The 15,823-nt window shown below is 39.2% G+C and overlaps 1 long non-coding RNA gene across 2 annotated transcripts; it reads left to right on the forward strand.

Annotated features, from left to right (window-relative positions):
- The first annotated feature begins 1,186 nt into the window (after positions 1-1,186).
- On the forward strand, positions 1,187-8,178 carry LOC148412845 (uncharacterized). 2 transcript variants are annotated; one of them, XR_015867796.1, is made up of 3 exons: positions 1,187-1,262; positions 1,866-1,918; positions 5,717-8,178. It is a non-coding gene; the product is annotated as an uncharacterized LOC148412845 (long non-coding RNA). The 2 variants fall into 2 exon arrangements; XR_015867797.1 differs by lacking the exon at positions 1,187-1,262 and adding an exon at positions 1,420-1,629.
- The last annotated feature ends 7,645 nt before the right edge of the window (positions 8,179-15,823 follow it).

The following is a 15,823-nucleotide window of genomic DNA, read 5'->3' on the forward strand; positions in this document are numbered from 1 at the left end:
CCCACACTACAAAAATATACATGATAGGTGTATTGGGCACTCTAAATGTGATTGGTTGGCAACCGGTTCAGGGTTTCCCCCGCCCACTGCCCGTAGACAGCTGGGATATGTACCAGCGACCCAAGTGAGAATAAGTGGCTATAGAAATGGATGCTTATCGGTTTGTAATTTGACATTTTTAAATGTGCTTGGATGGGTGGGGTTGTGTTTCACCAGTGTTGACAGATGATGCAGCTTCCACATTTCTTGAATGAATAATAAGGGAAGTGATCAAAGTTTGTGGATTTTCTGCTGCTTTCCAAAACAGGCTGTCCTGCATGGTCTCAAGCCACAGTCGGTTGCACAGCACAGAAGAATGCTTACATCATCATATGCAATCCTGGCGTCCTGCAGAGGGCACTGCTAATAGCAGAAATACTGAAGTGAAGCAGGCCCAGCAAGAAGTGGGAAATGCGATCCAGCACGCCCAGGACGTCTGATATTCTTGGCAGACGTTCAGAAAGGTCACTTGGAAAGTGTTGGCACATTGCAAACTTTCGAGAGAAAGCATGTGCGCCGTGCTTGATGCCAGAGCCTTTCATTGCTACATAAAATTAGCCTGGGCTACAAAGATGAACTTTAATGGGGGAATCTCTCAGCATAATTTTCATACTTGCTACTCTGATTTAGCTCTTATCGTGTTGATACTGGATGGAATCAACTGCTGTTCGGATTTAAGTTGACCTCACTACTGAAACATGTTTTAACAGATAAAAAAGGCCTCCCTTATACTTATTTTTATATAATATTTAGTCAGTTCTGTTTTGACTCATAATTGGCATATTTTTGACCTGACTCTTTTTAGAGTGCAGAATTGAAATACAGCCCCATTGTGTTTCTTTTTGACTGGGCACCAGCAGGAGACTCAATTTCTCAGAATCCAAGAGGGAATAACATAAATTACTGGTGAGTAATTATAATTAAAGGAAATTTGACCAATAATGTTATTTTAGAAATATATATTGAACTGGTAGCCATTCACATTAAGCCATATTCAAAAAATAGCTCTCAGTTTCAAGTTTTTGTAATTTGACCATTTTTGGGACTTTGACATGTTGGCACAATCTGGATGAAATTTCAGCTCCCTTAGTACCTCCTTTCAATGGAGGAAATGTGAAATCTCTTTGATGTAAAGATCAGATCTGATTGATTTACCACTGCTAACATATGTACTGTGTGCATTCCTTCCCTTACATCCCTGTGTCAGCGAAAAACGGCAGACAGTAAGTTGAGTGTATGGCTTACCAAAGTCGCACAGTAATATTTTGTGCACACACAAAACACACTACTAGACTTTAAAGTGCACTGTCATTTGTACAATACTTCTTTGCGCCTTATGACAATACGCTGACCTTGATGTCAAGGGCATGTTGCCTTGGGGAATATGGAAAAACTCTTCTATAGCCTGTCCATTCTGAGTCAAAATTTGCCCATATTGGATGTGAACACAGACCGTTGGAAAACCACCTTTTCTAAGTGGCCTCAGTCCGCTTCTTTGGGGCCTCTTGACCGTCGGGAGCAAGTGTACTACAGCTAGGCCTAACCAAACCACAAGAACACGTCTGCCAACATTCATCGAATATAAAAAAGGTTCTTGTTCAGGCATGGTAGCTATGGCACACAGCTGCGTAGTCAATATGTCAAATATATCTCGCCCTACATTCTCGGGGTGATGACATCAAATCACATAGCGAATGCCTGAGCTCTAGAGGAGCGCTACGAGCACGCTGAGCAGAAGTGCATTCTTGGCATGACTCACATTAACCACTGTCGCAAGCGTATCTTTTTTGTGACTATGTGTGACTTTTTTTTCTTCTTTTTTTCAGGTTTCACAGGCGTGGGTAGCCAGCTGCGGAGCCGTTCTGGATGCTGATTGGAAGTGAGTGTTGAGCGCTCAGGACAATTATGGAATCATTACCGCCGCCGCGCCAGAGGCAAAATATGAACACTGCACCATTTGTCAAACAAGCACAGCTTTCCAATCAAGCTCTTATTTATGTGTGTGTGTGTATGGTGGTCTTTGTATGTGGAAGTGGGTGCATGTGTGTGTGTTTGCAAAAAGCCTTAGCATGCTGGCGAGGATCTGGAATGTCAGAACGTTGGTGTGGACATATTTGCGGGAAAAATGGATGACTGAAGAACCCTGCCCAATATTTTGTGTCAGTATATTTATGTAAACCTTTGGCCGAGTCCAAATGGACTACCGGGTGTTGTCTGTGCTTGAGCAAGGAATCCCCTGCCTACTTGCAACTGCCTAAACATGTCCCCTTCAGCTGTCTCTCTGCTCCCTTTAATAACTAAAGACGAGTTATTAGTTATTCTTCATGAAGCTATGATCCCACGCCGGTGGCACATGGGAATGTTCTTTAGAGGCCTGGTTTAGACAGGAAAGGTGTGTCAGAGTGTACAAACAAAATAGTGGATGATGATAAGAACAGAGAGATGTAGGGTGGAGAAGTGGAAGAAAGGCCTTCATGCTCCTCTTTAATCAGTCTTTTTTCCCCCTTTTAGCCTACAGGAAGCACCTGTAATCCATCTCCCTGTTTAGGGATGGTGCGCTAACAGGCGGCATAAATATTTTAGGTAGATTTAATTAATTGATTCAGTGAGTGAAAATAGCAGGGAATATTTATCACAGGTGCGCTTTCTTTTGTGGGTTGGGAGCGCCAGGGGCAAAGTCAAAGGGATGTGTCTCTTTAGTGTACAAAAAAGCGTGGCCTTGAAATTGAAAAGTGGAACAACACATATCAGAATTCAAAGAGTTACATAAAAAGTGGACATCAGAAGCTGGAAAGCGTAGTGCCCCTTAAGGTCGCACATTTATGAATTTAAACATTTTCAGTAAATGTAGGTCCCCAAAGATGTATAGTATACATCTTGTATACATTGTATACACTAAGTATATGTGGATCAAATCTATCTTGCTGTTTCTTTGCATTTTTGTGCCACATATTCACAGCATGTCAGCATAACACAGAAAATGTGTGATTTGCACTTTTTAATTGTACCAATAAAATGCCTCAAGAAAAAGAGAGGAGAGAAGCATGTGAGCAAATATGTCATAAATGTTGCACCAAGAATAGCAACTTTTTTCTCATGATAGTCCAGTGAGGTTCATCTGCAGTTTTTCTTTTACTAGCCACCGGGAGAAAATTATTCAAGGTGTCAATTTATGGAACCATGAAATAACACTGAAATTAAGTGAATCAATGATAGTGCTCAAAGAGTGTTTCAAAAACATAGTATAAATAAAATAAAAATTACATACATAGGGTCGAATGAAAGCTTGTATAAACTTGTCATGTAAATTTGACGTGCAATTAAAAAGAGAGACACAGAAGAAAATGCTATCAATGTATGTATTTTAAGTTTGAACTGATATTTTACCCTGCAGTATTTTGTCGGGTTGACTCAGTGGCGCAAAGGTTAGAACGAGCTCAATTCCTGCTAGCTGAGGCCTTCCTGTATGGAGTTTGCATGTTCACCCCGAGCCCGCACGAGTTCTCTCTGGGCACTTCAGCTTCCTCCCACACTTCAAAAATACTCATGGCAAGTGTATTGGACACACAAAATTGTCCTTAGGTGGCATTGGGTGCATGAATGGTTCTTTGTCCCAGTGTGCCCTGTGATTGGCTAGCAAGCAGTTCCGGGTGTCCTCCCGCCTGAAGTCAGCTGGAAAATCACTGGCAAGCCTGCGACCCTTGTGAGGATAAGTGGCTCTAGAAAATGGATGGATGGAAGGATGATACTCTGTCGGTGTTATGTTCAAAACATGTTGGTGCTAAACATGCAGGCATGTTCAGTCTGTTGAAAATAGGATTTTGCTATTTAAAAAATGTATACAATAATATAAATATATGTATTTATTTATTTATTTTACATCTTGGTATCATGAAAAATAGCACTGTATTTTATTTTACAGATTTGTTTTTCTGATTAAAAAAGGCACATTGCAGTTTATTGAGGGTGTTTGGAACATACTAGTGGTAAAATGTAAATGGAAAAATCATTTGTGTTCAGCACATGGTTAAAGAACAAGTTCAACTTGTACTGCAAGGCACCACAAAAAAAGAAAAAATAGCTGCAGTAAAGTACTGCACTTCATTTTGCCTCGGTTGTTTTACTAACACTGAATTATTATTAACAATCAAGTAATAAGTATGCAGACGCCTTCAAAAGAAAAGTACATAATCACATTCCTGTGGGAATTTGTACTGAAAAGTAAATCAGTGGGTGGCCAAAGACCTGGAAAAAAACTGGGTTTAGGTTTTAGCAACTCCCCCTCCAAGCTCTAATAGAGGGACTTATATATTTATGCATCAAGTGAGATATGAAGATTTTAAGTGCACGTAGGATTAGCAAAAGAAACATTGATCACTGATAAACAACAGAGTGCTCACATATCTTGTGCAATGTTCTTCCTTCCCGGAGCATAACTCAGCCTCTTTCTCAGTGTAATACAATACAAATATGGACAGTCTTGTTTAGGAGAATATCCCCACTTGACAGAGCTGGTCAATATCCCTCGTTATGAAATCAAGCCTTTACTATCAGAAGTATACTGTAAGTGATCAAAAGCAAAGTCCAGCTATATATCCTTTGTGGTTGCAGGGCAAACAGCCTGCTCCTAAGAAAAAGAAGGACCTAGTTCTGCGCAGATTTAATACAGGGTTTAATATATGGAAACTTATTGAAAGAGTGGAAAAAGTCCTGGAAGAAAAAAAAACATAGTAAAAAGAAAACAGTTGATAAGAAAAATTTAGAGGGTTATGAAGGGTTGATGGGTTCAGTTGGACAGAAGGAGAAAAACAATAAGACCGTTCATCCCCTTGTGACATACATTGGCAGAGAGTTCAGAGTGAACCAGCGTCTTTTACTCAGTAGAGCAGTGAATGCCTGGGACGGATCAGCATGTTTCAAAAGCAACAATCTTCCCTGGAGCATATGAGCTGGGGTTCGCTCCTCTGGGTTTACCCAACTGGTCTACGATCGATCCCAAATAACACCATTTCAAAGGCTCGGAGAAACTTATGAGGTCTTTTTTTTCCTTTCCCAGACTCCAACAAAACACATTCCAATACATACAGCCCTGCAGCCACTTGTGGCTATACCATCCCAAAAGGCTTAGAGATATCTCTTTTCAACCCTTATCATTAAAGTTTAGTGAAAAGACACAGGGTAGAAGACTGACATTCCACAGTGACCATAATGAAACCCTGAGGGAATTACAAGTAAGCCAATAGAAAGAATTAGTACTTGGCATTCCAGTCCAACACCTGGTTAAGTTTTAGATGTGTAGCACGGATACCATACTTCTCACGCTGACCACGCTACACGCTGCAGCTTACTTCCGAACATGTGTTTTGGTCGTCAAAGCCATTAAAAGATCATTACTGAGCGCAACAACAGAGATTGTGAATCTTTGTGGCTCTTTTACAATAATTCATCAAGCGAGATTACCAAGATGAATGTTCTTACATACACAAAACATGAGGGGTTAAATATGCAGCGCAACTTTGAAGACTGATGGGAAAACTGAGCAAATAAGCAGAGGCTGCTTGACAGATAAACAGATGGTCTTGGAAATTCAAACATACACTGTTATTGTCAGTTGTTCATTCATTACAATTGGTGTTGCATTCTTTACAGTCAAGACTAATGGTTTTCTGACCTACAGGCTTGGAATCTGAACTCCTACCACAGCTGCACATTGAGGCCAAAAGCCAAGAGTGGACCACCGGTTCAAAGGTCATCCATGATGTGACTTGATCCAACACAATCAATGAACACAAGGTCCTGGCCTTTGGTGACCAAGTTCTTAATGGGGCAAAAGAACTGGACAGCCAGTAGAGAAAAAAGATCCAATGAGGCAGATGGCAGAAGAATTTGTTGGAAGTTCCATTATTTTACTTTTTTGTTAGAAATGCGATCTGTTATGAGGAACTGGTTGTTGATATATTGTGTTTTGATTCAACTCAGTCAAATTGAAGTTCAATACTTGTAAATGTACAGATGTAGGACTTAACTAGCTTGCTATCTGAACAACGTTTATTGAGAGTATCATATTTTTCGTCCCTTTAGGTACGCCGGATTTTAAGGTACACTCTTAATGAACAGGTCTAATTTTTAGAAATGTCCATTTTTTAAGGCACAACAGGTGCGTTAATGCACATTTAAGGAAACAGTTAACATAGTCAAAGCAGAAAGCATCAAAACAGTAATAAAGAAAACTTAGGACAGTGGTCATAAAGTAGAACTGCTAATAACATTGTAAGTGCGAGCAGATGTAAGTTTAGTTTTCTAAGACTTTTGAGATTCATAAATGTGCCTGCATCCTCGCGTGTACCCCAAACTAGATAACTTCCATAAAATGAAATGTTTGTTCTGTTATTCTCTGGATGCTAAGAAGGCTGCAGTGTGTGACATGGTTATTAGCTCGCTGTGGGAAATGAGTGCGGAATTACCACTTTCCTATAACGACATTCCAAATACACACTGCTAACAAGAGAGGCTGTAAAATCAGTGTAACTGCATCGTTAATGTCCTACCTCTGTTGGGGCAAATGATTCAAGTCGCAGGTCTGATATGGATGTATTTTTTTTTCAATTAGAGAAAAAGATCATATAATGAAAACGTAAAATAACTTCATGGTGAATGTGTTCCGTTGGGATGCTTGCTGAGCTGAGGTCACGGGCGTAAGCCGCAGGTAAATGTGAGGCGGTGGGAGCACAGAGTCTTGCCTCTTATTCTTGTCTGATTTAAGTGAATCCATAGGGGGGCTGGGGTAAACACAGCAGGGACATGAACCTTCAAGAGAGGCAGAATGGGGGGCGGCTGTTGTACTTAGGCTTTCCATAATAACCAACAAGCCCCCTCCCCTTCTCCTCTACATACCAGCTCCCTCTCCACCATCTATCCTCCACTTCTATAAGTTTGACCACTAAAACCCTCATTCAACCTGCGTGTACCAAAGACCTCTTCCCTCTCCTGTTCAGCAGGTCCTTTTCAGGCCGGCTGGCCACGTTCCCACCGGTTTATGGGAAGCATTGTGATCGCACAAGCTCTCTCAGGGGGGATCAGCACTTACGAGAGCCGGCGAAGCTGCTGATTTGATCTACTCTTCTTTCACAGCCATTCTCGAGTTTTCATCAAAACTTCCAGGCCCAATCGCCATGGGAAGCCTCCAAGCAAATCAAATCCTCCGTGTCGCTGAAACAGCCATCGTGGCGCAACAGAGAAGACACCTGATGAGGCCAGGTGGGGGTCGGGTGGGGACTATCGAGATTATAGGAGCACCACTTCACATCATGGCAGTCACATGAAAGCCGCGCGACACTAAATATTCATCAACACTTGAAACACTTCTTCCAATATTTAGAGACCATTCTTTCCCGACTGACAGTCATCCCCATTTTAGTGAGCGACGTGAGCCGCCGCCGCTCTCTTGCAAGAGTTCAGTCATTTTAAAGAGGAATTGAATAATATATGACCTGAATCAATCTCCTTTGGCAGGGTGTTTCCCTCCAAAGAATTAAAGAGCTCTTTAACTTACAGAGGCTTCTAATTATCACAAATCATCAGCTCAAAAGAAAAGTTTCGATCGAACTTGGAGTTTTTGTACAAAACGACTTGTTTAATGATGCTTGCCGTATATTAGCGGTGTCAAACATCTGGCCCACGAGCCGATTCTGGCCGGCAAGTAGGTTTAATTGGGCCCGCAACATGGTTCATTTAATTCACAGAGATATATGTGTAAAAATCCGCATAAATATATATAAGTTCTAATAAAAGTTGTAATTAGCAACCAGTTCCTTAGGAAAAAGATTTCAACCTGAAACTTTCAGGAATTGTTAAATGACCAGTTAAGAGTAAATTCCCACAACAGGTGAGGATATTGTCTGAAATTTGAACATGTTAAAATCTGAGGAAGTTTGACATCTCAACATATGACATTGGGCAATATTTTGCCTCAACCCCAAAAGAACTTTCCATTTAGTTTACAATATATTCCAGAACCATCTTCTGCCTAAATCACTTCATTAAATTTTGCTACGCTTGAGTGTAGTTCTTACTGTCAAATTATTACAATGACAAACTTGATTCCAGGTGTGTATGTGTCAATTAAAACATGACTTGCCATTTGGTGTGTCTTTTTTTTTTAAGTTTTTGATTACATTTTGATGGTTCAGAAATATACCATTTTGAGATCACAGGACTTACAAGTCTCCACATTGCTTGCATTAATGAGCAGGGAAACAGGCTTTGTAATTGACAATTGTGATCATCTTTCAACCCTAGGTTTCATTTCCTTCTCATATCTCATATTTGATTTACATTTCACCCAAATTAGCAAATATAAAAATGGAAATTTGTGGCTACCACATCCAAGACCAATTTGTCACGTCTGTCATCATCAGTAGGTAAACGTCAAGAGTAACGACATTGAGGAGCGATCGAAAAATTACATTATTATAATTTATGATATATTATTATAATTCAAGATTTGAATGCGTGATTACTCAAAAGGCATTTCAAATCGTATGCCTTTTTCTTTAAAGTTGTATGCTCTCTACGTTCAAAACATTGAACGCCATCGTGACACAACTTGCTTGAATGCATGTGAATGAAAAGCCATCTGTCCATCCATTTTCTAGAGCTGCTTATCCTCACAAGGGTCACAGGCTTGCTAAAGCCTATCCCAGCTGGCTTCAGGCACTAGGCGGGGAACACCCTGATCTAGCTGCCAGCCAATTGCAGGGCACACAGGGACGAACAATCATTCACACACACACACAATTACACCGAAGAACAATTTTCTGGGAATTGGGACCAGGCCGGTTTGCATATCAAAAAACAATTTATATGTGACACTAATTGTTTTTAAATTATATACCATGATTTTACCAGTCCCATTGACCCAGAAAAGATTTTTCTCCATTTGATCCCTAAAGCTAAAATAAATTTGACACTCTTACCTGAAACACTTTTTGTTACTAACATGACTTTGTCTTTTGAATTTGTCATTTTAGAGTTTAAGCAATGTTATATAACTACCATGAAAAGTACTTTATCATTATATGTAATTAGCTGGTGATCAGGATGTGACCAACCTCTTTCTAGGAGAGGCTCAGCTCACGCATAGCTTCTAATATGGAAAAGAAGTATAAAATTAGCTTATGTGACAGTTCATGAATAAATATCTACATGGACTTCATTGGGCTTTCCAACTAGACAACGCGTTTACTTGCATAACCGTACCATATTAAATGCATAGACATGAATAGAATTAATGACTCCTGTACAGTATTTGCTTTTCAGTAGCCAATATGACTGGTTGGTGCTCAAAAAGATATAATACTTCCTTTGAGAAGCAACAATTTATCTTGAGGAGCAATTTTTCGATAAATCCCGAGGAACTGAAGCATGGGTTTTGAAATTGTGGAGCGCAATGCCTAAATCCATTCATGCCTAAATCATTGCAACAGGGTAGATACAAATGAATAAATTCATAATTAAATAAATAAGGCTTGTTGTATCTAAAAAGTGACAATGACTTTGAGGTTATTATCTCATAACCCAAACATTCTAAGAATCAGGCTTATAACAATAACGGTTGGTTATGATGATATGTTTCCACTGTTAAAACACCTCTGCACTGCAAGTGAATAGTTTTTACAATTTGTCAACTCTAAAAATTGGTTATGGTTTGGTATACGACAGTTTGTTGGGGCAATGCTAAGTTATAGAAGTCAGACAACCAAGTGCAACGGATGGTTCCTTTTGCATGAAGTCTCACAGGAAGAGAGGTTTTAAGGCCACAAGGAAATTGTTGACTGATTAGGGTCGAACAACAGTGTCAAGTTTTTCATGTTAATGTGTTCCCAGGCAGTAAAAGCCACCTCATTACACCTTCTGAGCACTAGTGCTACAATTAGACCTTAAGCCTGTCTAACAGCGTCACTGACTAAAGTTTTACAGACCAACCATCTTGTGAGTGATCGCAAAATACAAGAATTGTTGTAAATGGATAAAACCAATAAAAGGCTCAAGGAAATCTTATTGAGAATGTTGCAGAGAAAATAGTATCTATTGTTCAGAGCAACCCAATATGGAGGCCTGATATTATAATTTTTCTGTTTGTTTTTTTTTCCTTCAAATTGCACATGGCAAACAAGAGATGATAGAATTCAATGCTTTTCCATTGAGGAAATCCAAACAACTAAAACACAAATATGTGAAAATATTTTGCTGGAGTTTGTTGCAGTTAACTCATCAGAGTAGCGTGAAGCAATGTTCTAAAACCAAAGATAAATGGTTCTTCAACAGCGGGTTCCCACCAGGTGGCTTTTAGCACAGCAATCAGTGCTTTGCAACATGTTTGGATGCTCCTTTGCTCAAACATTCATCATAGAAACAAGCAGGATTTTATCACACTTAGCATAGAAAAAAAACCCTAGTGCAATGAACACAGTTGACAGTCCTTGCAATAGACCGCTTTTGACAGCCTTCTATTAACAGTAGTTACCCAATATATATATATATATATATATATATATATATATATATATATATATATATATATATATATATATATATATATATATATATATATATATATATATATATATATATATATATATATATATATATATAGGTTTATACCAAATTTTCTCTACTCAGGGGCAAAAACTATTATTAGATTATGATTACTGGAGTTTGTTGGAGACCTTCTTGTAACTTTTCTTGCTCTTAAATAGGCTGCATCTCTTCCAGTGGACCTCAGTGTTGTCTGCCATGTTGCGACACAGGGAATTAAAGGTCTTTAGACTCAAAGCTTAAGTTGCCTGTACTGTATACTCAAAGCCCAAAAACAAATGATTACCTAAAGAAATGCAATATCATGTGAACAAGTAATGGTTATTGTTTTGATTTTCTATGGGAAAAAAATAGAGGTTAACCATCTTACCGGAACATATTTTTCTATATTTAATTTGAAAACACTAATTGGTATTTTAGCTCACTGTGATGCAGAGGTGGTTCTTGCCATAATTACTTTCCTACAGAGCTCAACCCTGTATCCAGTTCAAGTATTACTATTCATTCATTGTAACAATGCCACTGCCCTTTCACTGTTAAATTAGCTCAAATTTAATTGCACAGATGTACCAAATGAAGTGTCCAGTAAACTGCTTTTATTCTTGGGCACAGTCATTGTTTTAAAATCGTCTTGTAGAAGTAATTGTGCAAGCATTGTTCTGAAAATAATATGAAATACTCATGGCTACATTAACACCTGTCATATTGGTCTGAAATCAAATTACCGCATGTATGGAGGTTTCCATTATTTTCTAACTCCAAAACCAGTCCCTTCCACTCACTGTACCGTATTACCTTATATATATATATATATATATATATATATATATATATATATATGTATATATATATAAAATGCTGCTGCTAAAACAGGAATAGGAAATGTGGGGAGGAGGAGGCTGGGGTAGGAGGGAGTAAACAAAAAGTAATAAAAATAAGGGAGAAACACATCACGCCCGGTATACAGTATGTGTGATGTGTGACGTTTTAGAAGTCAGGGGAGCAAAGCCTTGAGGGCATACAATCAATATTACATTTTCCATTGCCACCTTCATAGCTATTGTAAATGGCTTGTGTCAAAAATAATAACAGGTTGTATCAGGAACCTTGGGTTTGCAATTTTGCTCCGAGTGCTTGGAGGGCCCCGTTTGCTCTCCCTCCCTTCCTCCAGCACCACTGGGTGTTAATGATGCTGTGGTGGCAGACACTTCGCACAATGCAGCTGACTTTTTTTTTCTTTTGTCCAGACCGTTCTGCTTACTTCATCCCTTAACTCCTGCCAGCACTGAGATGAGTTGGGTTAAAGATATTGTTGCTGTCAGACGAATATCCATGTCAGTCCAAGTTATGATTATTTTCTAGTGATATCAGTTGAGATGCAGTTTCTATGGTTCTTTAGCTTTCTTTATTTTGCCATATAGTAATAATGACTATTTACGCTATAGGTTCTGACATGTCACAGCGCCAAGTTCTTAAGCTGCCATGCAAGCTGTCTTCTTAGTTTCTTTCCGAGTCTAATTTTCAGAGTCTAGTTTCCAAGTTTAGTTTGCAATTACAAAGTGGGGAAGTACTTCTCTACTTCTGCGTCCTCGCTGCCTCTCTCTCCAAATGTTATTCCTCAGGTAACATTCAGACTTTTTGAACCTTATTGTGACCCAGTCTGCATAGATTGTTGATTCATAGCTAAAATACCAATGTATATATGTCATTTATGTAAGGGTTGGTATAATCCTTACATAATATTAATCATGATGACCAAATAATTGATTATCTTAAAATTTCTGCTGATTACATAACAGGAAATAGCTTGCACTACTTGGTTGCAAATAATGGATTCAGAAGGCATCTATAATAGGGTGACGCGATTTTCAAAGATAAAAACTGGGACACTACAATTTTTCTGAAAAGGAAATATACAAAAATGACTATTCAATAGGGTTAAACGTGTTATGCACTTACCATCATCCAACCTTTTTGGCTCAGTCCCGTTGTGCCAAGATAGTAGTATTTGTAAACTTTGCCCCTGCAAATACGCAGCTGTTCTGAGTTTGGTTATAAATGATATGTTCCCACATACCCTTTGTAACGCATTCATTGCTGTTTATTGCATTAGATGAGTATTTTTAAAAATGTTTGACATGTCCTACTGTGTGAATGCTCAATGAACGTGCCTCCAGTCAACTGCCTAAGTACAGTACTGTCTTTGTTTTGTTCGTCCACACAGCTATCAATAGTTGAAAGCAATCTCTCTCTTTCTCTCTCTCTTTTTTTTTTTCTTGCATAACCTTGCTTATAAAACTGGAAATAAATTGCCTCAAGAAACCACACGGCCCCAATTTGGAAATGTGTTACCAGAAATTCTGGCCTCAGTATGTTCTGACATTTTTACATTTCTAATGACTCTTAGGTAGTTTTAGTTCTGATTGTGGCAAATGTGAATATCAAAGTAAGCAGTTCAATTATTTTAAAATTATTTTATCATACAAATCACTATTACAGCAATGTGACTGACATACACATGGCTGAAAAACTTGGCTAGCTGGCTGTACTAAAAACCAAAATAAACTAAATAAAAAAAATAAAACGCATGTCAGACCTACATGACTTACGTAAACGAGGGACAAAACTAGCTGGCAAAATTTGTCAGGAGGCAAAGCTCAAAACCAAGACTGTTCCAGTTAAACCAGGACATGTGGCCACCCTAATATATAAGCAAAATATCGGTTAAAAGACATTTCCAATTGTATATTAAAATTTGCCATGCCACATTTTCTTCCATAGTCTTCACTCTACATAGAGCAATTCTTTCCATAACAGTGGATTCTGAAACAGAAATATCCCAAAAGACAGAATAGTGTCTGTCCCCTGCTATGTGATAAATTAGTTTTAGCAGATACTGCTACAGAGGTGTGCAAAAAACCAAAAGTAATATGTCCTGACAGGATGCTGTTGTGGCCCATCATCACATCAACAGAATAGCCTAACAGCTTTTATATGTGTGGCCCTTTTCCTCATACTTCTAGAGAGCTTATTTTACATAGATGTGCAGAGCCTTATCTGAAGAGCGATCTGCAGGAAGTCAGAGCATTCAGGGTTATCTTGGCTAATTGTAAATGTATTTGTATTTGTGTGACTGTGTACGTGTGTCTTTGCACAAGGATTGGAGTTGGGCAAGGGGCTTCTTAGGAGGGTGTCAAATGTTGCAGGATCCAGCAGGGCACGTCAGGGCAGGAGTGGCAGGCGAGACTGACAGACACAATGCGAATGTCTGGCAGAAACAAACAACAGCAGCGCATACACAACCATACAGAGTGACGGAATCACCCAGGGCATAGGTGACATTTAATCCATCCATCACATTTGAGCCAAAAGGCAGATGTCAAGGTTGGTCAAACCTTGTGTGTGTGTTTGTGTGTGTGTGTGTGCGGTTTGTTTGCTTAATGCAAATGTTGGGTTTGTTAGTGATATGATGTCGCAGATCAGCGATGAAAGTGACTTTTAGAGCTTCCACCGAATCTACATTTGTATCCCGGCCACATTTTCATTGCGATGAACCACTTGCCATTGGCTCGAGGCAACAAATACTGCTGTCCAATAAAAGGATGTGCAGCATCCAGTTGTGCTCTATGAGAGATGGCCCCAACGGGTGTCTTTAAGAGGTGGTAAAAAGGTCTGTGACCTTCCCGAAATGAAAGCTCCCCCACCCCCAGATTTGTGAGGCGCAGCCATGGAAAGTGTTGGAGGCAAAGCGAGTGGGTGGTCTGTCCTCGGGTTCATGCGCCTTTCTCCGTACAAACAGTCCAAATTTACATGTGTTTAATGGCACAGCAAGTGTACTGGCCGCTGTAAATCAAGTGAGGGGTTTAACCCCTAGGAGCCAGCAGGGGTTAATGCTAAGAGCAATGGCCACTGCTCTTTTGGTCGAGGATCGAGCTTGTCCTTGAAAACTGCACGCTTCAAAACGTTGCAAGGCGTATACGGTATGGCTTTGGGTCACTTTCGGTTTACAGTTAATCTATAATGAGTCCATTATTGCGGCATGCTAATCGACAATCAAGTGAAACAAGCATAATGTTAGAAAAAGCGTCGGTATTAAATCCTCACAATATAAGGACAAGCTCATAAAATTTGGGATTCGATCAACAATTTGAGGATTTACAAAGTGGCACGAAAGTTGAAAAATGAACACAGCGCATCTCACGAGACTTCATTTTAGATAAATTTTCACTTCGACTGTGCAATAAACAAATAAAGACTCAATAACATGTCATTACGGAGCCTCCATATGCCATTGACGAAATTAATGAAATCACATAAACACTCGTATACGTTTTACCCTTTACATCATGAACAATACTTTGGCCCCTGGCATTTTCCTCTGCCATCATAAAGATCATTCATACATCGCGAAATCTCCAAGGGCTCGTGAGCAGAACACCTGGCACGGTTTGGTGAATCTCAGAAAGGCCATCAGAGCACCGGGAGAATTAGCTTCCCTGTGATTGAGATCCAGACAGATTATAATCATTTGATTGTGTAATGACCATCTAAATGAGATAGCCTCTATAGTAAGAGTTCTATTTAACCAAAGCCTGCAGTTGCCCCAAGCTTCAATAATGCTCCATTCCCCTGGCTTCCGATTATGTGTCATGAATACTACAAACGCCACGAAATGATTTGAATTTGCACCGCATGCTGTCATGATAAAAATCAATAACTCTGTTGTATGGTATTCGATATGCTATTATACTGGCCACGATAACACAAATCACAGTCGGTCAGTCAAAAGGAAGAAGGGCACTCTTTACGATGGGACTGGGCACGCTATACACCTTAACCTTAACCCATACAGAATGAATGGGTGATAACCGCATGAATGCAGCATATTCGCTGAAATCGTGTCAGTTATGGAACTCATTTCCTCAACAGTGAAACATGAAATGCTTTACTTTTGGAAGAAAAAAAAAAGAGTACAAAATACTATCTCGATTTAGATTATATCTATCATGGTCGCCGATCATCAAATAAGAAAAATAACTGACAACCGGTTACAATCCAATCTCAACATGTGACAATATGTCCACTTTAATATGTTTATATACTACATAATGTATACTCGTATTCTCTTGTTAATAATATTTATGAAACGTGCCATGCCCAAAAGTCATAGAGGAACATTTCAAAATAT

The sequence above is a fragment of the Hippichthys cyanospilos genome, chromosome 14 (genome assembly GCF_059441005.1).
Source record: "Hippichthys cyanospilos isolate Australia breed blue-spotted pipefish chromosome 14, RoL_Hcya_1.0, whole genome shotgun sequence".
Lineage (NCBI taxonomy): Eukaryota > Metazoa > Chordata > Actinopteri > Syngnathiformes > Syngnathidae > Hippichthys > Hippichthys cyanospilos.